A 7,216-nucleotide genomic window follows, 5' to 3' on the forward strand; every position below is an offset into this window, starting at 1 on the left:
TCACTCAAACCAACAGAGTGTGTAGAAAGATTCCCGAACTAATGGCTCCCATCTTTTGAGTTCATCATAAACATACACCAAAACAGTGTAATCCAATTCCAAATGAGGCTCTTAAGTGAATCTTTTAGAGAATAATAATAATTTTTAAAAAGTAGCTAGCATTGTTCAACTAACAAATACATAAATTCTAAAAAAAAAACGGTTATTTTTATCAAATTAAAACCATACAGTGCAAACAAACTGACTCTAATGGTATGAGCCAGTTGTTTTTCAGTCAATCAAACACATGCAGTTAATAAAGGCTCTGAAAAGATTCAGATTGTAATACAATTTTGCAAAATATATATATATTTTATTATCAAAATGACTAAAATACACGGAAAATACTAAGAATTAAATAATTAATTGAATAATTAAACTGGAATAACTGGAAACAGAAAAAAAAAAAAAAAAAAAAAAAAAAACATTCTTTATGATCCCCATCCCTAGGGATAAATCACAATGCTAAGATTAGCTTTGTTATTTATTTATTTATATATATTTAATTTATTTATTTAATTTTTTTTTTTTTTTTTTTTTTTTTTTTTTTTACAATTTCAGCTTCATTAAACATGGAAACTTACTAGACAGCAAAAGCTTAATTTTGTGATCTTTATAGTATTATAGAATTATTTTTTATTATTATTATTTTCAGCTTTCATGTTTTGTTTTTTGCTATGTGCTTTAGTCTGTTTTTGTATGTTTGTATTTATTTATTTATTTATTTTTTCTATGTAGTTTTAACCAATTTTCAGTTTTTATTTCAATTAAAGGGGACACTGCCCATTTTCAACAAGTTGGTATGATTGTTTAGGGTCTTCATGAAATGTCTGTGACATACTTTGGTTAAAGTTACTCAAAGTTCATGTAAAACAACACACTTTTTTTAGTTTTAGTGAACAACTGATAACAATAACACTGTGCTAAGACAACATTCGTCTACTATAAATGACAGAATTCAATTTTTTCTATCTATTCCAATAAAAAAAAGAATAACAATAAAAAGCTTCTTATCTAGCTTGCTTCATAATCTAATTGTCTTATAAACTTGCCATTTTGTATTATGACTATCGCTGACTCCGTCAAATTACTTTGTTTCTCTTTTGTACATTTTTTTGGATAGATCAATCTCAAATGCATAAATGTAAAACATTTTCATATTTAATTATAGCAGGCCATAAAGCATTTAAGCCCAACTGTGGTAATGAATAGAAGCCTTTCTGCTCATTTGCATAAAGTTCAATTGTGCTAACCTCTGTCTTGTCTCTAATCGTCACTGGTGTTCGCTCAAACTGCAAATTGCTGCAAATACGTTTTGTGTTTTAGAGGGATTTCTTTCATGTTTTTCATGCTCCCTCTCCCACTGAAGATAAAAGGCCTCTGGTGGTTTTCTGCTTGCGAGACGCAGTGTGAACGTACCTTAAGTGGGGCGTTAGGTACAGCGAGTCAACAGGTTCTCCAGCCCGAGGTGATGACTACTTAAAAAAGCCCTCTGTATCATCCTTTTCATAATTGCTTTCACACCCACTCACATGAAGGCCTTTAGTTATGCGTACTTAATGACCGCGTTATTCCCTCAGAGCTCCACGCAACCTTTGAGGCTAGGAAAGTTCACACAGGTAAGCACTTTGCTCAGAGAGCTATTGAAAATGAGGCTGGTGCGCTTATGTATTAAACATTAAGTCCCTGTAGACGGGGCGAAAAAGAAAAATACTCGTTTAATCGAGTCCATTTTCCCAAGAATTCCAATTAAATACCTAAAATGAAATCAAATCCTTTGCGGCAATGAAATCATAAAGCCCATCTCTCTCTCTCGCTCTCTGTTGTTAAAGATAATACTGGGCGGCCATGACTTTAAACAAGCTGAGTCTGATCAGTCGGCGGTGTGTGTGCTGAACCGGCAGCTCCTCTGTATTCTGGCTGCTGATTTGAATGTCAGGAGTAATAAAGAAGGGGGTCGAGAACGAGGAGATGGACGGAGGGGGAACTAATCGTGCAGTCTTCATGCACACATCCAGCGGCCCTAGAGACCACGTTTATGAACCTCCGTGAAATAAAACACCAGACAGTGGTCCATCACTCTCTAGAACAGCGGAAAAAAGAGAAAGAAACCACGTCTCACAGCCAGTAAATATGCTAGCTGTGACAACATCAGAGATATTAAAAAGAAACGGGTGGCGCTCTGGTTTTCAGGCCTGACCAGCAGGCGATAACGAGGAGACTACAGTTCTCCAGAGCTTTCAGATGTCTGTTCTTAACAGATGGCTCAGATGATTGACGCTGCCTGACGTATGCCTGTACTATTTATTTCCTGCCTGCGTTGGAGCTCAGGAAAGCGGCAGATTGACTTGGCATTTGGAAAAGCATCAGACGGAGTTCCGAGAGAACGTCAATCACACCTCATGAACAGTGACAGATAAGACGACATTATACGCAACGTCCATTCATGCAGGGATAAACCAGAGACGCGTCATCACCTGAATGACCCATGAACCCATGAACAGAATCATAAAAAGAGAAGATGAATTATCTTTTACATTTCATTTAATCTTCAGTGTCTGATCATAATTGTTTGTCGAGCCAGGTGGTGTGCTGCTGGATCTCTTAGTCAGAAAGACTTTGAGCTCTGGATTTCAAATTCTCTGAGAAAATATCCCTCATCTTGAGAGGTTCTACACGCAGGTCATGTTTAATACAAGAAAAAAAGACAAGATTTTATTTATTTATTTATTTTAATCAGTGAATTGATTCAATCAACCACCAATACACCACATAATACATTTTACAGGAGGAAATTGGTTGGCAATCAGCTATTTATCAAATTCACTCAGCTGACTATTTCAGCCAACAAGCAGGGAAACACTCGAATGAAAAAGTGAAAGCGTGTCCTTCTCCTCTGGTTCAAACAACAGGAAGTTCACGTCGTAAAGAAGCTGAGGGGGTCAGTCCTCTTTCAAACAATCCAAATCAGGCTTCTTTTAAAGCTGCATATATAATGCATAATGTATATAATAAGTGAGTACACCATGAATCCATTTTCCAAACCGTGTTTTTAGCTTGTCCTGAATCACTAGGGTGCACCTATAATAAGTGTTTATATTCAGACTATTTTAGATTGCTTTGGGGATACCGCGGCGGAGTAACCCAGTACCTTTGTGATTCTTCATAGACATAAACAGAGAGAAGTAGTTCCGGCTACGATGTTCTTCCGCAAGACGCAAGCAGTTCTGTTTATTCTGTGCTGCTTTAATTGATGCACACACACACACACACACACATGCATCACTCACACTGAGAGAGAGAGAGAGAGATTAGAATCAGTAATTGAGCCCATTGCCCTCTATGGCATTTAGGTGTGGGGTCCAGACAAATCCAAATCAAGATTTCATCAAATGGGAAAAACATTCAATTGAGACCCTGCATGTAGAACTTATCAAATACATGTGCACCGGCACACAACAAATAATACATGCAGGGCAGAATTAAGCAAATATATTATTTTATCATAAACATACAAAAAAGGGCAATTCAATTCTGGAAACATCTGATACTCAGTGACCCTCAATCATATCATTATAAAGCCCTGCAACACCAAGAGATGAGCATAGAAACGAGCCCCTTCCTCAGCTGATCCAGAACTTCAGTCCTGATGATTCACTAACATCTACTGATGCTCTGAATCACAACATCAGAATCAATCAGATTATCACAGAATTACCAGAATTACTCATTGGCAAACCCAAACATAACAACAGACTAAAACGCAATGCTATTTGTCCGTAAATAGAGAGTACAGTATGGCAGAGTATCTGTACACAGTGTCAGATAACAATGTGAGAAACATGTTGACCAGATACAGACTCAGTGGACATAAGCTGATGATAGAGACGGGCAGACACAGAAAAACATGGCTGCCACATGAGCAGAGATTGTGTTCACACTGTGATCTGATTTAGATGGAAACAGTATTGCACTTCCTTATAGAATGCTCCAAATACACGGACATACAGAGAGTGTTCTATGATAAAATACACAGACATTTAAAACTCTTTCAAACCAGGAGAAACTGCCGGATCTGTTAGGAGAACACAATTACTGCGGTGTGTTTGCTGCTCAATATGTGTCTGACTGTCACCATAGAAGAGAAAACACTCAACCTTGATCTGATGTTTCCAGCACATGTAGATTATGTTATGCCATATTATACTATTATATTACTTAGATGTATATTTTGCCTCTGTAAATCTTATACCTTACCTTATTTTATTTTATAAACTTATATACACTAATTCATATAACACTACATTCTTAATACTTTTTATATATTTTTATTATTACTATTACTATTATTCTTTTTCTTTCTGTAAATACATTTGTGCACTATTTGTAAGCAGCCCAGCTGCAACTGCTTTGGGAATACTAATGTACAGTTTTTGTCAAGCCAATAAAGCTCACCTAAATAGAAACTGAAATGAACTGAGAGAGAGATCAGAGATTGCGCTGTGCTCCTGAATGTCTGTTTAATCAACGTTCTATGTTAATGTGCTGCTTTAATTGATGCACACACACACATACATGCATATATTTACATTATTTGGCCTTCTGAAAGTAGATGCATTTAGGAATCTTACTTACAACAGAACAGCAACGCATTTTATGGACGACCGTTTGATGAACCTAGAAGAGGAGGTCATTCTGACTTTGCTACAACAATTTGGTGCTTCTGAATCAGCTACTGGAAGTATGTTTTGTTATAAGTTAAAGTATTTGCTATGTACTGTTCCATTAAGGAGTTTTGCGTGTCGTGTGTGTGTGTTCACTGACTGTGGAAACTTTACACTGGACCTCAAGCAATGTGGATTGTGTGCCTCTCTCCTCTCTTCCTCCAGACTCTGGGACCCTGATATCCAAAGGAAATGCAAAATGTACTTTCATCAGAGAACATAACTTTGGACCACTAAGCAGCAGTCCAGTCCTTTTTGGAGCGAGATGCTTCTGATGCTGTCTGTTGTTCAAGATTGGCTTGACACAAGGAATGCGACAGCTGAAACCCATGTCTTGCATACGTCTGTGTGTAGTTATTCTTGAAGCACTGACTCCAGCTGCAGTCCACTCTTTGTGAGTCTCCCCCACATTTTTGAATGAGTTTTGTTTCACAGTCCTCTCCAGGGTGCAGTTATCCCTATTGCTTGTACACTTTTTTTCTACCACATCTTTTCCTTCCCTTCTCCTCTCTATTAATGTGCTTAGACACAGAGCTCTGAACAGCCAGTCTCTTTTGCTATGACCTTGTGCAATGTGTCAATGGTCGTCTTTTGGACAGCTGTCAAGTCAGCAGTCTTCCCCATGGTTGTGTAGCCTACAGAACTAGACTGAGAGACCATTTAAAGGCCTTTGCAGGTGTTTTGAGTTAATTATCTGATTAGAGTGTGGCACCTGGTGTCTTCAATGTTGAACCTTTTCACAATATTCTAATTTTCTGAGATACTGAATTTGGGATTTTCCTTAGTTGTCACTTATAATCATCAAATTAAAAGAAATAAACATTTGAAATATATCAGTCTGTGTTTAATGAATGAGTATAATATACAAGTTTCACTTTTTGAATGGAATTAGTGAAATAAATAATCTTTTTGATGATATTCTAATTATATGACCAGCACCTGTAAGCTAAAATTCATATGTACCCTGAAATGAGCCAAAAAGTGTGAAAAGAAAACAGCAGCACGATAATCATTTCAAGAGACAGATGAGTCTCTGTTTTAAGAGCTGATGTTTTGTGTTGTTTTGTGTTGGGTGGTTATGGATGATATGAGAAAGTGTGGGACAGACAGAGAGAAAAAGACACTGATCAACCCAGACAGCCTGCTATATCGCTAGCACTCGCTCCCTCTCAGCAAATACTCTCAACATAGAGAAGGTTGGCAACCAGATGCACGCGGCTTATCCATCTCTCCCAGGGCATGCTGGGTAAAGCTCAACTCCTGCTGGCTAATATAGACCTAAGCCACACAGAGCGCCCGTCTCTCCACGGGGCCACACACAGTAAAGGGAGGGGGATTTATTTACTCATATTTAGCGCCGTCCATTGATAGTATCATATGAGAAACTTAAGAGCGGATTGCGGCTGATTCAGTCTGGGCTGTGCCTGTGTATGCTGGGAGGTTGATTTATCTTAGAGGACGATGACTGATGTCACGTCCAGCATGTACTGGGACACAGGGTGGATGTGCTGTCATATTTACAGTATGATGCATTGATGAGCTGTTGCCAAGGAAACTAGTCTAATGTGGAGCTGCTAAAGGGTCTATTAACATTTAGTATATATGTATGTATAAATCCACCTGTAATTTGTTCAGTGTTCCTACCTCAGTTTAATGTGCAGACACAACTATAATTTGACCAGAATTGAGTTTTAATCTAGTTTTTACCTTTTTTAGTTTTAGTTTTTAACATTTTGAATTTGTGCTTTTGATTTAATTTTTTTTAAATTCTTTTTTTCAGTATATTTTAGTTTTTGTTTCATAAAAAATGTAGTATTTTAGGGATATCAACGTTTAAGCTTAACTAAACTGGCAAAATTATATATGTTAATTTAGTTAATACGTTATCAGGCACAATCTTATTGTTATTTCTATCCAGTGTTTTTCCTCACTAAAAATAAAACTATTAAAAACAGTTATGTTAATGAAATTAAATATAAATATTAGACGAAAAACATGAACATGAACCTACATGAAAATTTGAAATGTTGTCTTGGGAACTAACTGTAATTAAAGTTCACATAAAATAAGCTAAAAATAAGCTAAAAATAAGCAAAAGCAATAAATGAATTAATTAAAACTGAAATAAAAATGTATTAAAGCTGTGTAGAATATATATATATATTATAATTATGTAAATATATTTAATACATATAAACAAAATGAAAAAGGCAAAAAACAAAATGACATTTCTTTTACTAAAATTAATATGAACACTGAAAATATAAAAATAAAAGCTAATTCAAAAAATTCTAATACTAAAAGAGTACATAAATTATACTAAATAACACTATTGGTATCTGGTTAGTTCTCATTTAATACCGATGAATTGTTACATTTTCAAGTTTTATAATACACCATGTATCAAAAACTACAAGTTAGAGTCATAAAAATGAATTTTAGTTTACTTAAGT

This window comes from Carassius gibelio, chromosome A10 (genome assembly GCF_023724105.1).
Source record: "Carassius gibelio isolate Cgi1373 ecotype wild population from Czech Republic chromosome A10, carGib1.2-hapl.c, whole genome shotgun sequence".
NCBI lineage: Eukaryota > Metazoa > Chordata > Actinopteri > Cypriniformes > Cyprinidae > Carassius > Carassius gibelio.